The 19,792-nt window shown below is 51.5% G+C and overlaps 2 non-coding genes across 2 annotated transcripts; both read right to left on the bottom strand.

Annotated features, from left to right (window-relative positions):
• Positions 1–3,948: 3,948 nt before the first annotated feature.
• Positions 3,949–4,020, bottom strand: TRNAG-UCC (transfer RNA glycine (anticodon UCC)). Its single transcript has one exon. It is a non-coding gene; the product is annotated as a tRNA-Gly (tRNA).
• Positions 4,021–13,009: 8,989 nt separating this feature from the next.
• Positions 13,010–13,118, bottom strand: TRNAL-CAA (transfer RNA leucine (anticodon CAA)). Its single transcript has 2 exons — positions 13,081–13,118; positions 13,010–13,055 (listed from the first exon to the last, which is right to left on the bottom strand). It is a non-coding gene; the product is annotated as a tRNA-Leu (tRNA).
• Between the last annotated feature and the right edge of the window lie 6,674 nt (positions 13,119–19,792).

Here is a 19,792-nt window from a genome sequence, read left to right as displayed (position 1 = left end):
AGCCTTCCAGGGGGTGGGGAGCAGCCTGGCTGGGGGTGTCTGTGGCTGTCTGTGGGCCAGGTATGATGGTGAATCCTTTAACAGTGTGTGACACACGTGATTTTGGGAGAAAGATTGTGCACATGCTGGGACAGGAGCAGAGCAGTCCCAGAAGGAGGCAGCTTGTAAACCACGACCTTTAGACAGGCTTACAACTGGGTAGAGCAGGAAAGGGATAACAAGCCTGCACTGCGGTGGGGAAGGGGAAACTGAGGCACTGCACCTCATGACCTTGGTGGCTAAATGCCAAGCAATATATCCACTCCCAGACACTGCTACCTGCATTCTTGTGGCTCTTGTTCCCACAGGGGAGTGCACCAGACAGAATGAATCAGTTTCCCAAATATGGCCAGAAAAATCAGATGACTAATCTGAGAGGTGTCAAGCAAAAGGAGTAGCATTGTCCCCTCAGTGGTGTAACATGGAAGAGTCCGCACCTCCCTCAGCCCCACTCAATTCCAGGGCCGGGAGGAAACATTTTCTGCAAAACTATCCAGAATTATCACTTCTGCTCTGTATCCTTCCAGTGGTCTGACCATTGTGGGAGGGCAGCAGCCCACGAGGTTCACCAGCTGCAGCCCTCACACCACCCTCTTTCAGCCACCAGAGGACAAAGGCCACATCCGTGTTCCCTCGGACATTGCCCATCCTCGGGCTGGTGGAATTTCCTTTGAGGAGGGATGAATTTTTTAGGGGCAACACCAATGCTGGGGTCATGTGCAGATTTGCATCATGGGTACAGATAAACATCCTTACCTATAAATACATGTTTGGAACAGATCAAAGGTGTGGAGGACAAACACATCTAACCGGGGGATAACTCACAAGGAGCAATCCTTCTCACGGTTATTTCATGTGACGTCACATTAAAAAGAATATTAATGCCCCATTTCAGTACCTCTGTTCGATCACCCTTTCTTACAGCTCCAGCTGTTAAACACACCCAGATGGAGCACTCTGAAAATGGCCCTATAAATAAATCACAGACATGGCCATTCAGTGAAACATAAAAATCCACCCCAGAGCCCCAATGGAAACACCTCCTCCCACAGACCACTAACTCTCCACAATCTCCACCGCAGCTGCTCTCAGAAATGAAGTATCTGCCTAAGCACCGCATGCTACAGGCCTCTGCAGTTCACAGAGCCACCCGTTACATGGATATCACCTGCCCACGGAGCTCAATGAAGCTGAGTCCAGGGAGTTGACGCAGCCAGTAGAACCTGTTCAGAGGACACCAGGCACTGCAAAGCCACAGGAACCTCCCTGTCCAGAGCAGCCAGGCCACTTAGTCAAGATGCCCCAAGGGCTCACCTTGAGCTGGAAACTGTCATTTTGGCGTTATTAGCAGCACTGTCTGAACAGCTCAGCCAGCTGGTAGGAACGGGTCTTACAAGTGTCGTCTTAGGAAAGGAGCCGGGGAGCTGCAGGGACATATGGACTCAACAGTGAGGCGGCTGGGGCAGGGCTTTATCTCATACCCTGGGGAATTAGCTCAAAAGGTAGAGCTAATTGCATTGCTTTGCATGCAACAGGCAGTGGAATCGATGCCCACGTTCTCCAATAAGAATTGCATTCTCCAGCCTTTTCTTCCAACGCAAAGTGAGACCAGAGCCCCTTCCTCTTACAGCTGGGTTCCCCCCACGAAACCTCTCAATGTGGAGGCAGGATTTGGGGCCGTCTGCGCTTAGCTGTGTGCAAGGGTACAAGAGAGCTCTTTGAACATCTCCTCTCCCACCTGCTGGGAACTCACACACGTTTGCCCTGGAGGCAATATTTGAAAGAGGAAGTCAGGACCATGGACTACCTCAGGTGAGAGAAAGTGGTGATGCACATGTGAGCCGTGTACCTAATACAGTAATACACTTGGAGTGGGTAGGAGTGAGTTGCATGTGGGTCACTTTGGTGGGCAGGTTTAGTGCTGCATTCGCAGAAGGTTCTGGAGTTGGGGTGACAGCTGTGGGGTCTGCTCCTGTGGGCTCTGTGTCTGTGGGTAGGAGAGCAGGCAGGAGAGCAGCTGCTCCAAGGCCATGTGTGCTGGGTGAGCTGGGAGCAGGTGAGCTCAAGAGCAGGCAGCAGACTGAGGTCCCTCCGCTGGAAGCACGTTGCAGCAGGTGGTGATGGTGTTACCCCTCTGTCAGGGAATATGGGCCGTGTTAATGTTGTGCTTAGGGCAGCAGAGAGAGGGGACAGGCAGGGTTTGAGGGGACACCCGGCGGGGGCCTAGCACATTGGGTGAGGGGCAGCAGGGTCTGAAGTAATTCCTAGCCAGGGCTCAGGGCTGTGGGGAATGGGAGACAGAGCCTGAGGGTGGGTGGATGCCAGGTCATGCATTCATCAGCTAAGCCCCAGAGCCCATCGCCATTGCTAAAACCCAGGCACTACTGGGAATGGGACCCAGGCTCCTCTGCTTCTAAGACACGCGCTTCAACCAGCTAATCCACAGACCCTCAAGGACCAGTGGCTCAGTGCTCACTGGTGGCCAATGACTCCCATACAATTTCCTTCATTCTTTCCCTGTCCAGTGTGGAACAGCTTAGTTTCTGTAGACAAACTCCACACCCATCTAGTGCACCATCTCCCCATTCTCTGTGGGCTCTGCCTCTCCTGTTTGAACCATTCATAATGTTATATACCAGGGTCTTGATTTTTCTTTCCTCCTGCATTCTGCAGATGTACTCAAATTCCTGTAACTTCCATTGCATAACCTTCTGCAGTAGGTTTTCTTTCAGTTGCTTCTTTATGTAGAATTCCTCGTAGGTGATCTTCAGCATCTATCCCATTATCAGGATCTTTCTATAACAGCTCCTCTCAAATGCCAATATCCTTCTCTTTGAATCTTTCCTTATCACTCATGTCTCACAACCGCACATCATGCTGCTGAATACACACGTGTTCGAGACACTCAGCTTTGCTCCTAAGATAATTGCTTTGTTTCTTCAGTTCTCATCCATTGCCTTCAGACACGCACTTGCTTTCACAATTCAAGTCGCTATTTCCTTCTTACAGCCCAGAGCATATGTTATGTTGCTTCTCACATATGTGATCTTCTCTACTTCGATCCCATCTACACTGATCACCCTTCTAATTTTCTAATCTACATATATCATTGTTTTTGTATAACAATGTTCATAATCCCTCTTTACCACTTCCCTTCCTCATTTAGCACCTGCACCATTCTTGTTTCCTTCTTTTCATCATCTTCAATGAGAACTATATTATCCACAAACCTCAGCTTGTAGATTATCATCCCGAGCAGCTACTCCGTCTACTTTTTCCTCCATCTTGTCAAGATGCATGATGAAGATACTACTTATAACCAAATGCCCATCCCTCCACACATTCTTACCACTGCCTGAGCATTGTTGTTGATACCTGTCAACAACCGATCAGTCTGCTATCCCCTCCCTGTGACTCCAACAGCGCCCAAGTCACTTTCTGATCTATCCTGTCAAATGCCTTTTGAAAATCAACAAAGCTACTGCAGCTGTTGGAGCACCTCTCCAGGCACAAGCCTGGGCAATTTTGTGGGACCCTGGGCTACCCAGACTCCAGTGTCCCCCTCTTGACTTTACTGACATCGTCCAAAGGAGAGGATAACCTCTACGTCTGGTACCAGCTCAGCTGCAGAGACTGCCAGGTCAATGCCAGAAGTTGGCACAGAACTGCCTCAGGACTCCCCTCCGGACTTTCTGTCTGGGTTTACTCCCTCAACCTTGCGCCTTACCAGGATAACCCACAAGGCAGTGGGGCGGGTTGCACAGAAGCTATCCACAACCTTGAGCTGACAGACCTTGGCTCACACCAAGCATGATAGCTTAAAAAGCCAAGACACTTCCCATTTCACCAAGGAGCAGGACATCTCCTCTCTCCGCTTCCAACAGAGAAATTAAAAGCAATAAGTTAACCTGTGTTGACTGGGAATTGAACCCAGACCGACTGCTTGGAAGGCAGCCATGCTCACCACTACACCACCAACACCTTCTTGAGGGGCAGGTGCTAAAATCAGGAATATAAAGGACACAGCATGTGTCTTCAACCCCAGGTTTTGCTTTGATATATTGATATTGTAGAAGCTCTATTCTCTATCACTCACAGGGCACCCGGGGGGCTAGATAATCAAATGTGCCAGATAGAAGACTTACCTACCCTGAATGCAAACCCAGCCACACCTGAAAGATCGGCTCATGTCCTTCAGTACATTTTCTCTGATTTCTACTAAACAGTCTCCAAGCATATAGAAGAACACTGTCCCACACACAAAGGAAATCTGCCTCCCTGAGTGATGGTAGCTATGTGAGTGGGAGAACTTAGGTCAGTGGGGAAGCTGTGGTGTGCGCGTGAGGAGAGAAAGTTTAATCAACACCCATTTGAAAAACTACTCTGGGCTGGGACAGAAAAAGGAGCCTGGGGAAGAAGAGTTTGTCTTACAGGGATCTGAAGATTAGCGATTCAAGCAAGAGTGAAATATGGATGTCAGCCAGTGATAGAGTATTTGATTCCAGGTAAAGTGATCTTCTTTCTAATCCATGCTCCCCTTTTCAAAGGCAGCCACTTGTATGACAATAGTTGTATCACCTTTCCCAACATGCTCTGGATTTCTATCGTATGGGGATCCTGAAAATGGAAATGAACCCTTAACATTTGTCAGTGCCAATGCAGATAAACCTAGCAAACCCCTCCCTTTGTTGAAATCTGGCTACACAGCGAAACTGACAGTTGAGACTGACATGAAGAATTTTGGGTCTTATTTCCATAAAGAGGTGCTCATTCAGAGTCTATCAAATACATCACTTCCAGCAGGAAAGGTCTCTGCACACTTTGGAAATGTGTGTGTCGAGAGGATGTCAATTATTCTGGGAATTCACATCCAAGGCCTTTATGTCCTCCCTCAGCTAGATATTCATACACACGCACCAGCAAGCTCCCCAGTCTCTTCATTTCTGTTAATTCCCTGCAGGCTGGTAATTGTAAAAGAAATATTAACCCTTTTCACCTTTTGGGGGCTTCTAAGAAATGTTGCCTTACAACCAGGTGGAGCTGGCAGCAAGATGGGCTGGGCTTAATGTCTAGGGGAGAAGAGTGGTAGAAATGGGGCAGGAAGGAGTGTCCTGAGAGGTGAAACAGCTGGAGGGTGGCATGGAGTGCAGGGTGCCAGCCTGTCAAGAGTCACAGGTGCTCCAAGGAGTTACATTTGGTTGGTCCTGAGGTGTAAAAAGCACTACTCAGGAGTCTGATCTCTGCAATCTGAGTTCAAATCTCAGTGGACGGCTGGTTGGTTGTGTTGTTGCTGTAAATCTTTGTCTCTCCAAAGCTTGGGCTTCTTTATTCACTGGTGCACCTGAGGAAGTGGTTTTTTCCTCCTGCTGGATGAGTGAGGCCCACTGGAGTTAGATAGGACTCTGGCTGGGCTGAGTCACCAACATGGCTGCAATAGGTCGAGGCCCTGCAACTTACCAGTCTGTGAAGAGATACCTGAGGCGTGAGGTTGTGTTTTTCACAGCTTCTCCTGATTGCCACCCAATTGTTGCCAGCACCTGGAGCTGCCAGGCAATTCCTATTGCACACTTGGCATTTAAAGGAAGGACCATCCAGAGCAGGCTAAGAAAGTCAGGGGACAGCAGGTGAGAGGAAGAGTTCCAGGCTAGAGCCCAACTCATCTGTCCCCCTCTGGGCCCTTGGAGCAGGGGCTGCTAGTTCTGACACCTCCATGGGATGCTCTAATGCTCCAGAGCACCCAAGGCCAGCACAAGAGGAGGGGAGGGCCATGACTGCATTGGCCAGAGGACTTCCCTAAAGATCACAGAACCTGGCTGTTCCCACCTGCAAAGCAGCATGTGCTCTGCAGCCAGCATCAAAATGGGATAGAAAATCAGCTCTCCCCAAAAGGGGCCTCTTAACTGTGGGGCTCCTTTCAGCTGTGGGGCAGGAGATAAGTCCCAAAGAGGCTTTTCCCCAGCTGCTGAGAAGCACAGAAGAAGTCAGGATCTGTACAGGGTAGCACAGTTGAAAGGAGACCTGCCTCATGCCCTGTGACTTGGGCTGTAGATGGAGCTATTACTGTCCATGGCAGAGCATCATTCATTTCCCCTGCTCAAGTATCTGCTCCTTTCCCACATGTGCACTGCCCAGCCCAGGAGCTAGGAGAGACCAGAGCACCATATGAAGCCTTGGGGAGGTGCCCTTCCCCTATCATTGGCTGCACCTGAGCAGGGCTCCCCTCTTTGCCAGAGCACTGCACCACTGGTTGTGTTTGGGGCCCTGCTGAGGTCCTGGCAGCAGCACTGCAGGGGACTGAGATGAGCACAGCACTGTTGGGCTGACATTGGAGACAAGCTGGGCCCTGTCAGGCAAATGAAATCATCCCACCCCCACCTCTGGCAGCCAGAGCTCAGCTCAGCCTCCCAGAGTTGGTCTGTCCTTTTCCTGTGGCCAGCAGAGAAGCTGGGAGGCAGCAGGCAGAGGGAGGGGGTGTGTAGGAAGCAACATCACACACACAGGCTGGAACTCAACAAACCTCAGCAGGCTGGTGACTATAAAGATTCAATGATAATGGGATTTGAACCTCTGTGTAGGGAATGTGGCAGCAGGAACACAAGGTTACTGAGGCTGGGAGGAATGTGTCCCCCAGAGGCCATTTGCATGAGAGTGCAAAGGTGTGCGTGTGTGATACCTTTCAGGCAAAGCCTAATGGGTCGCAAGTCAGCCATGAGATTCGGTCTATTGGAAACACGTTGTTGTAAAATCACAATTTAAGCTGACCCTCAGTGTGGGAGTTGTGAGATCTCACCAATGCTCTGGCTTGTTGTGGGGGACAGGGTAGTCACCATAGCTGTAAAATGCATTGATTATGCAGGGCTCCCTGGTTTAAAGCCCTGTGAAGGTACAGAGAGGTGTACTAATTAAATTTCCTTGTTTGTTTAGTCACTTGTGTTTTATTTTTTGGGGTCTGTTGGTCTTCAGGCTGTAAGTCTGGTTTGACAAGTTGTCCTTATCTGTTGAAAGTTAGGGTTGGGTACTAGAGTGTTTGTGAAATCCCCCTGGGAATATTTAGAGGTGAAATTGATAAGTAGCAGCTGGGGCCACACAGGCTACGTCTACACGTGCACCCAACTTCGAAATAGCTTATTTCGATGTTGCGACATCGAAATAGGCTATTTCGATGAATAACGTCTACACGTCCTCCAGGGCTGGCAACGTCGATGTTCAACTTCGACGTTGCTCAGCCCAACATCGAAATAGGCACAGCGAGGGAACGTCTACACGCCAAAGTAGCACACATCGAAATAAGGGAGCCAGGCACAGCTGCAGACAGGGTCACGGGGCAGACTCAACAGCAAGTCGCTCCCTTAAAGGGCCCCTCCCAGACACACTTTCATTAAACAGTGCAAGATACACAGAGCCAACAACTAGTTGCAGACCCTGTATATGCAGCACGGACCCCCAGCTGCAGCAGCAGCAGCCAGAAGCCCTGGGCTAAGGGCTGCTGCCCACGGTGACCACAGAGCCCCGCAAGGGCTGGAGAGAGAGTATCTCTCAACCCCCCAGCTGATGGCCGCCATGGAGGACCCCGCTATTTCGATGTTGCGGGACGCGAATCGTCTACACGTCCCTACTTCGATGTTGAACGTCGAAGTAGGGCGCTATTCCCATCCCCTCATGGGGTTAGCGACTTCGACGTCTCGCCGCCTAACGTCGATTTCAACTTCGAAATAGCGCCCGACGTGTGTAGACGTGACAGGCGCTATTTTGAAGTTAGTGCCGCTACTTCGAAGTAACGTGCACGTGTAGACGCAGCTATAGAGCTGAAATCACAGGTTTCTATTTCAGGGCAATCCCCAGCAGTGTGATTGGTGAGAGAAGGAAAATGGCAACTGGCAGGTGGCTGGTGATGGGGTTCAGGGGTCCCCCTGCACTGCACCCCATCCGCTGGCAAGAGTGACTCTCACTCAGCAGGTACAACAGGATGTTTATTAGGCAGTAGATGTCTAGTTTCTCACAGAAGCGTCAGTACAGCAGTCAGAGATGGTCCTACCAACCCATCCTGGGGAGAAGACCCCGAGGGGTGCCCCTCTGGGGTGTAGCTTTCCCCCTCCTCAGGCTGGCTGTCTTCCAGCTCTCTCTTCCCCTAGCCTCTAACTGCCACCCCCGATTCAAAAAACCACTCGGCTCCTCCCTCCTCTTTGTTCAGGCAGAGGTGTTACCTGCCAGTTGTAGCCCCAGGGTCATCCTTAGCCACTGGGAACTGCTCTGCTTGTTTCTCACATCTAGCCTGAGTCTCGCATTTGCACTCCCCCCACTCCATCACAGTTGGCTGGTAGGAGCAGCGGTGGATGATGGTGGGGGGCACGTAGGAAGAGTGGCGGATGATGGCGACCAGTGGGCGGCTGGCCTGTAGGAGGAGCAGCCAGTAGCAAGGGGATGCTGCAGACAAGTGGACAGCTAGTACTGCCCTGGTGAGGTATCTGAGGGCTCTGGGTTCGGGATGCACCGCAGGAGGTACACCCTGTCACTGTGTGTGGGGTAAAGGGCCAAGAGCCCCAGGAAGAGACTTGGTTCTATAGCATATGGGGATGGTATCTCGGTAAAGGGGTTTGTCTCTTCTTTGCTTAGACACACGGCATTTGTCACTGTAACCTTAGGGTATGTTATGGTCATTGCTATTAAATAAGCTGTTTCTGTCTTGGACTCTGTGCTTGCGTGGGCGGGGAGAACCGCCTTACAGGCACCCAGCAAGTGGGCTGAAATTCTCCCAGGCCATTGGGTGGGGGCTCAAGCCGGTTGGTTGTATCTTTGACAGGAAACCCCTCAGGAGTTGAACCCGCCCTTCTGGCAAGCACCTGCCATTAATAGAAGGGTTACATAATATGCAGAGTACAAGGGATTTGTAGTCTATCACCTTCACCACTCGGCCACCTCACCTGATGCCTCTATGAGCCTTTTATATCCACCAAAGGCTGTGTCTACACGTGCACGCTACTTCGCAGTAGCGGCACTAACTTCGAAATAGCACCCGTCGCGGCTACACGCGTCGGGCGCTATTTCGAAGTTAACTTCGACGTTAGGCGGCGAGACGTCGAAGTCGCTAACCTCATGAGGGGATCGGAATAGCACCCTACTTCGATGCTCAACGTCGAAGTAGGGACCGTGTAGACAATCCGCGTCCCGCAACGTCGAAATTGTGGGGTCCTCCATGGCAGCCATCAGCTGGGGGGTTGAGAGATGCTCTCTCTCCAGCCCCTGCAGAACTCTATGGTCACCGTGGGCAGCAGCCTTTAGCCCAGGGCTTCTGGCTGCTGCTGCTGCAGCGGGGGATCCATGCTGCAGGCACAGGGTCTGCAAGTCGTTGTCGGCTCTGTGTATCTTGTGTTGTTTAGTGCAAGTGTGTCTGGGAGGGGCCCTTTAAGGGAGCGGCTGGCTGTTGAGTCCGCCCTGTGACCCTGTCTGCAGCTGTGCCTGGCACCCTTATTTCGATGTGTGCTACTGTGGCGTGTAGACGTTCCCTCGCTGTGCCTATTTCGATGTGGTGCTGCGCAACGTCGATGTTGAACATCGACATTGCCAGCCCTGGAGGACGTGTAGACGTTATTCATCGAAATAGCCTATTTCGATGTCGCCACATCGAAATAGGCTACTTCGATGTAGGCTTCACGTGTAGACGTAGCCAAAGTGAATCCTACCAGGAACCTTTCTGCCACTGGCTGGTCAGCCGGGGACACAGGATGGCAGGTTTGACCCAACAGTGCTACACTCACTCCTGTCCCCTGCAGTGTGGGTTCCTGGGGTGAGCAGGACCCCAAACACAGCTGGGATGCAGCGCCTCAGCCACACATGGGGGTAAGGTGGGGGCAGCCCTGGCTCAGCTGCAGCCACTGACATGGGCAGCTGCCTGTGAGGGAAGGACCTGTCCCCAGCGCTGGCTCAGGGGCTCTGGTCTCTCCCAGGTGCTGGGCTGGGCTGGGCTGTGCACAGCTGGGAAAGGGGCAGACACTTGCTTCTGGGGTTGAATGTCAAACTCCCCTCTCTCTGACACTGAGAGCAATAGATCAGTCTGCAGCACCAGCCACAGGGCCTGAGGCAGGTGTCCATGTGGCTGTCCCACCCTGGAGCCCCTGGGGTGCCTGCTCAGCAGTGCCCAGAGAAAGGCTGTTGAAAGTGCCGTTTGCTCCTGCTGCCCTGGGAGCTGGGCACTTCCCCACTGGCACAACAGCCCAGGCAGAATAGGGCCCCTGGCTGCACTAAATGCAGTGTGGGGAGCTCCTGAGAAAGTGCCAGTGGGGAGCACATGAGGCTGTGCACAGGGAGTGAGGGGACAAACCCCAAGGGTGGGAGAACGTCCTGAGGGCGCAGAGACACACACAGGGCCTGGACCCCAAACCTTGTTCCCACTGGCAGGTGGGGCAGGTGCAGGAAAGGGGTAAAGCCAGAGGCGAGGGCAGGGCTTGGAGCAGAGGGGAGCTGTTTCAACCCTTCCCAAGTTGCCACCCACCCCACTGCACCCAGAGCCTCTGTGCAGTGGAAAGGAAAACCCTGATGGAAGGACCTTGGGCGAGGCCCAGACCAAAGCTCCCTCTTCCCCTGCTTCCACTGAGAACAAAACCCCAGCTGCAGTGCCCTGCCCTGGGAGCAGCACAGTCCGGACCTGGGCAGGCTCCGCTCTGGGGCTGGGTCCTGCACCAGCTCTGTCCATGTGTCCCTGCTGGACGGGTACAGACAGGGGCTATGGGCGGCCCTGGGCAGGGTTTGCAGCTCTTGTGTCTCCCCGGACACTCTCTGCTCCTTTGCAGCTGCTCCGTTAGCACAGCATTTGCAAAATGGGCCTTCTCCTGGCCTGCTGCTCACACAGCTCCCCTGTCTCTGCAGCCTCTGCTGACTCCCACTTCTCACCTCTTCAAACACAGGCTGCAGCTCTGCACTCACCTGGCCCTTCATGAGCAACCGCCCTGCGCTACTGCTACCCCCATTCAGGTCCCACCTCCTGTCAGCCTCACCCCAGCCTCCATCGCCTCTTGGATCAGCCACACACACGTTTCCTGCTCTCTCCCTCGCAGGCCCTCCCACCTGGGACCAGCTTTCCACAGAGACACTCAAAGCTCCCAGCCGCCTCCTTCGAACCTGTCTGCACCTCGGTCCTCCAGCAAGCGGTACGGCGGAGAGGCTCCCCCAAACAGCAGCAGCCAGTGTGTGTCTGGAGCAGCAACTGCATCACAGCCTCAGCATTTGCCCCAGGCACAGACACCTTTGTGTGGCAAGCTCAGGCTGTGCTCAGAGTGCCTGCCTGCATTGCCAGGGTAGGAGTGTGGCTAACACAGGCCTCGCTGTGAGCAGGATTGGAACCTGCCCAGGGAAAACCGTATGGGAGGTCTAGTCCAACACCTTAACCACTCAACCATCACAGCTGAACGGCCCTGCCAGCTGTTAAGCCAGAGACATGTAAATAATCAGAGGGCCCAGGCCTGACGTCCTCAGCAACACAGAATTCAAACAACCACCTGGCTCCCAGCGCACGGGACTGGTGGGGATCTGGGGCTCTCTGTGCTCAGCCATATGCAATGGCACAGGAGAGCACCTTGACCATCTCCCCTCCCCGTGGAGGGAACGGGAACAGCTCTGACCGGGAGGCTGGATTATAAGAGGAAGTCAGGGCCATGGCTGAAGCACACGGCTGGGAAGCAGCACTCAGGACCCTCCCCCCATCTGACACTGTGTTCTGCTTAAGCTGTCCGGCTGCCTCCCGCACGGGCTGAGCTCAGGGGCAGGTGGGTGACCTGCCCTGCAGCTGTGAGGGCATCGGACCCCTCCCGCCAGTCGGCTGCCTCACTCAGTGCATACCAGGGAGCTGAGCCCTTGTGCCCAGCAGTGAGGCAAATCAGGGCAGGGCTGGGTGCGGTGCTGTGGCTGTGGCTGGGTTCCCTGTCAGCTGTGCCCTTGTGTGACTGCTCGGAGAGACTCGAGTGTTGCCCAGCTGATTAGCAGAGCGCTCACCACTGGGGCTTTTGTTTCTGTTGGTGGTGCACATCGGTGCGTAGTTCAGAGCATACAAAATTTATTCCACACATGGGTAGAAAAGGCTGGAGGGAACAATGTCTGTGGGTGTCCAGCCAGGCCAAGGGAGGGCTGTTCATTGTGTGCTGGGCCTCGCTGGGAGTTTGGGGGTGGCCAGCTGGGGATGCTGAGCTGGGTGTGCGGCCGGGTTGGTTGGGTCACGTCACAGCCGTTTTCTTTTCTGAGGTGCTGTGGAAGCCACCTTAGATAGACGCCGTTTCTTGTTTCTTATTTCTGCATGTGCACAAGAGCTTGAACTTTCCCTCACCTGTTTGGGCCTGGCAGGGAGGGTGAGCTCAGTGGAATGCCTCACTGAACTCCTTGCATTTGGGGCTCTTGCTCCCTAGTGCCTCTTCCTCCTTGCTGAGAACGGTTTTCTCTCTGAAAATGATTCATGTTTCTCGAACTAACTGCTTCTGGCCCTGGACTTGTTTGTGTGAGGGTATAAAATACTCCAGTTAGCTGCATCAAGCAGCCTTGCTGGACATGGCCTTATTGGTGTCCAGTTCGGCTCATCTGTTGCCTTATTGAATTCAATACAGCTGAATGTCAGCCGCCTAAACACAGAGAAGTCTTTTCCTTCACCAGTGTGGTGCTTTTTGTGGGGGTAACTCTTATCCCTATAACACACCTCCTGCAGGGGCCATTGCTCTTTGTGCGCAGGCACATGGCTGGGATAAGGACTCAGGATCCTTTCCCAAATAGACATATTCCTCCCACAGCAACTTCCAAGTGTCAAACTGACACTGCAGGTTCACCATCACTTGCCCACCAAGTTCATGTCAGAGTTATGCCTGTCTTGGTACTGCCCTAACAGAAATCCAAAGCAAGGCTTGGTAGACTCCAGCCAGTGGAAGTATGCTGACAGGTCAGTTCTTTCCAGGAGCCTCTGGAGGCCAGTTTGGCATGTAGAAAATGAAAGTGATGTCAGGAATGGGATTTGAACCCATGCCTCCTTCAGGAGACCAGAACCCCAAGGTGAAGGAAAGACAGTACCTTGAGTCTGGCGCCTTAGACCACTCGGCCATCCTGACACAGCTGAAAGAGGTACTCTCTTTATGCTAGTTTTGCTTAATATTTGATGAGCCAGGCAGGCTCAATTCATTCTGTACTCATCTGCAGCACAAATCTTTCAACAGCAAAGAGCCATTCTCCAGCTCAGCTGGCTTTCATACGTAATCACCCCAATATGATCTAATGCTGGGAGGTACTTTGCCATTAGCTGAAAAGAAATGGATGAAGGAGGAACTGCCAGTTTGCCACGCTGAGGCTATGGGTACTCCACAGAGATCCTTTGAAAGAAGCCCTCCAGAAGATCTCATCCAAAAGAACTTCTTTCAAAGAGTGCGTCCACACACAAAGAAGACTATCAAAAGAGTGATCTGCTCTTTCAAAAGCGAGCATCCACACAGCCCCCGCTCTTTCGAAAGAATGGACCAGGGATCTTAAATGAAGACAGATCTTTCAAAAGAAGGGCCCTGCAAAGCGTTTATGCACATTTGTTTCAAAAGAAGCTTTGGAAAGGAGGTGCTGTTCCTGAAACAGGAAAGGAAGACTGATTGCAGAAGGAGCAACGCATTCTTTCAATTTCCTTTCAAAAGAATGGTTTTTGAGTGAAGACAATCCATGGGCTCTTTCGAAATAGCCCCCTTCATTCAAAAAATCTTTCAGAAGAACTCGCTTACTTTGACGCAGTCTGAGGGTTGGAATTCTTCCATGCTCATATTTGTTAAATACGTGGCAATCAAGCGCTCAAGTGACGGGACCTCTTTTTGGCTCTTATTCCCCACTATCCCTCAAGTGTTAAAGTTTCATGAAAGGAAAAAGAGCAATGAGGAAGAAAGCAGAGCTCTTCAGGATTCTTTCAGAAATTAGCTGATCCCACAGAAGAAACAACAAGAGAAAGGAGGACGGTTTCTGTCTGGTTTTGAACAAGTGACTACTTATTTGTTAGGCAAACGTGATAAGTGTCAAGCTGCAGAAAATACCTCCTGAGACATTTTGGATACTTTTCTAAAGTTTTCTCAGAAGCCAGTGCATCAGCCACTTTCCCTTTGAAGAACGGGAAAGCAAAGGGCACCAGGAACTTTTAAAAACTTCATCAATAGCAATGGTGCAATAGCTTCCCCAGTTTGCACTTCTCCTGAGGAGACAAAACACAGCCAAACCTTCCAACCAACAATGTTCACATCCACTCAACATTTCCTTCTTACCAACTGGGATTCCTTCAACAAAACAGGAAACCATTATGCAAGACCAGGAATGGATTCTCTGCGTGCCAGAGGTTGTTCCCACAGCACTTAGGAGAGGCACAAACAGGGCCTGTCTCCACTGCCCCCTCCTTTCAAAAGGGGAGAGGTAATAAGGGGTTTTTGCAGATGCGAATGAGGTGCTGCCATGAATATGCAGCTCCCCGTTAGCATAGAGGTGTCCACGAGTGATTCAAAAGTGCCACATTCACAACGCACCCTGCCCATGTAAACAGGGGCCTTTCAAAAGGACCCACAGATTTCAAAAGCCCCTTCTTCCCAAATGGCTGGTGCCAAGGCGGGAAGGTCCCGAGAAGTGGAGGCTTCATGTGAGCACTTGGAGCTCTGTAGAAGTATGGGGGAGGCACTGGTTTGCTCACTGTGCCCATATCCCCGCCAGATACATTGCTCAGCTTCCACCCGCTGAGGTCCCACCTGTGCTCTCCCCTCACTCCCAGCTCACCTCTTCCCATCCCTGCTCTGCCTCTTCCGCTGCAGTCTGCCTCCTGCTCTCACCTCTCCTCCCACCAGCCTGCGTTCTGCTGTTCTCTCCTGTATTCCCCCCAGGCCTGCCCACCTGCTGCTCATGGCTCTCCGCCCCCTACTCCAGTGACTGCCTCTGCCCAGCTAAGCCCCAGACTTACATGGCTTGGGACCACAGTTTAGCATCTCCCTTAGCCTGAGCTGGTGACAATTACACCTCCCTCTGTGGCTTGAGCTGCAAAACATGCCCTGTGAGGGAGCATTTGGGTGGACAGTGCAGGCAGGAAGAATTACAGGCACCAGGTCAACCCTTGGGGGAAAAGGGTCAAACAGAGAACTCTCAGACCCTTCTGCGCCTCACCCACTGTCCTAGACCTCTGCCGGGTGTTCCCTCATACCCTCTCTATCCCCCTACCTCCACTGCCCTGAGCACGACATTAACACGACCCATGTTCCCTGGAATAGGGGGAACACAATCACCACCTGCTGCAATATGCTTTTGATGGAGAGACCCCAGTCTGCTGCGTGCTCCTGAGCTCATCTGCTCCCAACGCACATAGCCTTGGACCAGCAGCTGCCGTTTCTGCTCTCCTACCCACAGACACAGACCCCACAGGAACAGACCCCTCTGCTGTCACCCCAACTCCAGAACCTTGTGCCTGTGCAGTGCTAAACCTGCCCAGGAAGGCTTCGTGCTCAGGAAGAAGATGAGAATCTTGGTATGAAACAGGGAATGAATTTCTTCTTCCTCTCGCCTCATTTTTTTGCAAGGGACGCTTTACACCTGGGTTAATATGCTTGGACTCCTCACTGTGCTGTGCCAGAATACCTGCCGCTACATCCAGCATCAATGGAAGCAGACGTTAGCTGGAGAATCAGCACTTCAATCACTAATACTGTCATTCCATGAGTTCTCATTCAGTTTCCAAGTCAACACCTCATTGAGATGAATGAGCAGGTTCACCCCTCTCTGAAAACTCAGACTCTGCTGCATCGTTTATACTAGTTTCATATTCTGGAGGTTATTTTAGATGCAATAAGGATTCGAGGCCTTTCGAAAAAAAAATGAAAACTGAGATAGAGGAACAGAATTTCTCTACCACTGAAATGACCCACCTGCAACTGACTCCTACCTGCTCCAGGGCTGTCTGCCTATTCGGGACACGGCTCACATGGGCATCACCACTTTCTCTCAGCTAAGGCAGTACCTAGGCCTGACTTCCTCTTTCAAATGCAGCCCCCTAGGCACAGCTGTTCCCTTGCCCACCAGGTGGGAGAGGAGACGGTCAATGGGCGTCCTCAGAGCAACCCTGGACCAGCCTGGCAGCCCTATTTACCCTCATTCATGTTAGACAGTCACAGGGTCGAGTAACCAACTGTAGCTCTTTCTGAGCCCCTTGAGGCTATTGCCACTCCCACCACAGTTCCCATCCCCTGAGTGAGCGGTGTGGGGCAGGACTGAGCATCTTTCCCTTTCTCCCACTCGGGTACCACAAGCACCACAGACAGGTGTGGGGCTCCCTCCCCCTTGCATAGAATTGTTCTGCCCACAGGCTGAGACCAAACAGCTATCCCAGGACACAACTGCAAGGTGGGGAAGTGACCCACAAGGGCAAAATCTCCTTTGGGGTTTTACAAACCTGGCATTAGTGTAGTTCTCAGAGCACAAAATAGGTGCCCAGTACAGGTGCTGGCTACATGACTGGGTGCCTGCGGTGCAGAAATGAGAGGATCTCCATCACTTTTCCATGAAGTTTGTGTCTTAATTTTGCCTCCGTCGTGCCACTCGTCTACCAGAAACCCATAGCAAGGGCTGGTGCAATGTTAGCAGAGACATTGAAATGAGGCCAGCAGAGCATGCAGAGAATAGAACTGATGTTAAGAGTGGGATTTCAACCCACACCCCCCTTTGGAGACCAGAAGACCAAAAGAAGGGACAGACAGTACCTTGAGTTTGCAGTCACAGAGCACCTGGGCAGCCTGACAGTGGTGAGAAAGGGGAACTGTCAGTCCCAGTTCTCTTTAATGTTTGATGAGTTGCTCAGGCAGACCACAGTAGAGCATCTTTTTCAACACCAAACTGGTGTTCTCCAGCAGAGCTTGTTGTTATACACAATCTCCCTCACCTAACGTTGGGAGGTGCTTTGTCATTTGGACAAAGTGGGAACCGCCTGCTTGCAGAACAGAGGCCTGGCATTCTTCTGTGCACATATTTACTAAATAGGTGGTTGATGGGAGCTCTGATTGGCCGAGTCTACACTTCCACAAATCTTTGAAATGGACATTCCCACCAGCTTCTGTTGCCCGCTTACACCTGTGAGCTAAGTGAGAACATTGGACTCTATCTACCAAGTGACCCAAGCAGACTTAAACCCACCAATTTGGTGTTATTATTGCAAGAAACCAAACAGTTAAGCTAGCTAGTTTCAGGTCACCTGAAAAATGCTTTAGAAGTGGCCCTTTCAGAACCGATTCAGGGGCAGAGAAAGGCCCATTATGGGCTCAGGAACAAGGTGAGTGGGTTAAGAGTTGCTCCCAGGCAGAGGAGTTAGCTCGAGTGGCAAGAGTGTTCAAACCCTTATCCTTGTCAAAACAAAAAGCCGTCAAGTAGCACTTTAAAGATTAGCAAAATGGTTTATGAGGTTAGCTTTCGTGTGACAGACCCACTTCTTCAGACCATAGCCAGACCAGAACAGACTCAATATTTCAGGCACAGAGAACCAAAAACAGTAAGCAAGGAGGACAAATCAGAAAAAGATAATCAAGGTGAGCAAATCAGAGAGTGGAGGGGTCAGGGGGAAGGTCAAGAATTAGGCGGAGCCTGATGTAAGTGAATAACTCAGATTCAGAGCTCCTCCTTTCCTGGCTATGTGAAGGTCATTTATAGGTCCAGGGCACAAATGGAGCTGATGTGGAAAGACATAACACGACAGAGTGCTGAGGAGGACAGTGAGCTGGCGAAGGGTTGTTTTCTGTCCTTTTGGGGCATGTGGGGATAGAACTGAAGAGAAGAAAATCCTCTTCTGCTTTCTGAGGGTGATAGAAATATCAAATTTTCCCCTCTACAACTGAGGACAAGAAGAGACTTTTCCTGCCTAAGGCCAGGAGCTCAAAGGAGACAGAGAGAGAGAGAGAGAGAGAGAGAGAGAGAGAGCAGAGTCTTGGCTGGGCATCTCCTGGGACCATGATTGGAGCAAGTTCAAATAGCTATTTTGAAACAGGAGCTTAAAAACAGGCTCCATTGTTTGTAGATGCTGAATGTCAAAATAGCAGAGCAGTATTTCAAACTCCACGTTGTGTGCAGCTGCGCTACATCGGAATCAACAACTCTGGAATACCTCTTCTGGAACCGCTTATTCAGGAACAACACTGCTGTGCAAACACAGCCTTTGCGACCCTTAGCTGCAGCCATGGGCGGCCACAGGGATGTTTTGGCCTCTGGAATAAGATGGGTGAGTCAGAAATTATGCACAGACACAGGGTAATTTGCTGAATTGGTAGAGCGCTCACTAAGCATGCGAGAGGCTTTGGGATAAATGCCCACATTCTCCAACAGAAGTGGTGGTTTTTTCCTTCTTTTCCAAGGCAGTGTCAAGCCAGGAGCGAAGCTTCTCCAGTGCCGCCTTCCATTTCCTACATTTTGCCCCCTGCAAAGAAACAGCCCATTTGGGTTCGAAAGCTGCTGGACCCCGGCCTACTTGCCCTTAAAGATTTCTGTTTAAAACAAAGGTTAACCTGCGTCATGGGCTGTGATTACCTAATCTTTCAGATGTCGCCAGTTCCCCATTTCTAGGGAGCTGCCAGCACTGACCACAGTCTCCCCAGTACAGCAGTCACAGGACACCTGTCCTCTGGGTCTTCACTGGCCAAGGACCTTCCCCAACCAATGTGGACCATAAAAGCCCTGTGGTTGCCATGACAATCTGAGCACTGGAGTAGGTCTGTTTTCTTCCAGAGGTGGGGGACAGTTTCTTACACCCCTGAGAGACACCACCTAATTCTCTAGTGCAGACCTGTGCAAAGAGTCACCCCCCTTGTGAGTTCAACTTCCCCAGCTCCTCTGTCTGACAGGATCTAAACTCCAGCAGAGCGAAGCAGGCCCAGGTGGGGCTGGTGGGAGTCAGGTGTGGGCAGACAGGAGCACTTGGTTGGAGGTGGGCTCCAAGGCTTAGCTGGTTAAAGCACCTGCTTTGTAAGCAGGGGATCCTGGCTTCAGTTCCCAAGTGGTGTCTTGTTGCTGACCCTTCATGGGGCACCTGGTGGTGGCCACTGCTTGCAGACAGGATGTGGTGTTGTGCATGTTAGATATGATCTGCAAAGTACATGTTGATGATTTCCATGATGTCGGCAGAGCTGCTGGTGCTCCTGGTTCCTCCATGTGGCATGGCAGAGCCTCATTAGTGTTTCCCTTTCAAAACTGTAGCCATGGCCCAAGGAAATAGCTCTTTCAAGGAACTTTCAATAGACCTTTCAGTGTGCTGAGAATTACTTTTCTAAAGCAAGTGTGAGGAGAGAGAATAAAACTGGTGTTTAACCATTAGTATGTTCTGTAGTTGTTAAAAGAATTCTCGTGTTCTGTTATGCACACACACATTTCTTTGTTAGAAGCTGTTGCAAATGTTTCAGCTGGAGCCTGGCTCTGCTTTTCCACTTTTTTCCCCACAGCTATGTCTGCACAAGAGAGTTTTTTTCCAAAAAAGCCGCAGCTCTTTCAAAAAGTCCTGTGGAGCATCTACACAGGAAGGCTGTGGCTCCACTGCCCAGCCCTTTTGGAAGTGGCATGGAAATGTGGCCAATGGGAAATGCAAATGAGTTGCAGTCTTAAATATTGCATGTCTCATTTGCATAACCACTTGGGACCTCAATTCTGGAAGAGCTGCTATTGAAAGTCCCAGTCGTGAGTGCAGCTGCTTCCCTCTCCTCCAGCAGCTGAGCTGGTAAAGGACTCCCCTCAATTTCTATTAGGTCCCCCATCC

This window comes from Carettochelys insculpta, unplaced genomic scaffold, assembly GCF_033958435.1.
Source record: "Carettochelys insculpta isolate YL-2023 unplaced genomic scaffold, ASM3395843v1 scaffold_0035, whole genome shotgun sequence".
Lineage (NCBI taxonomy): Eukaryota > Metazoa > Chordata > Testudines > Carettochelyidae > Carettochelys > Carettochelys insculpta.
The sequence above is the reverse complement of the archived record's forward strand: the minus strand, read 5'-3'. Positions and strand labels throughout refer to the sequence as shown.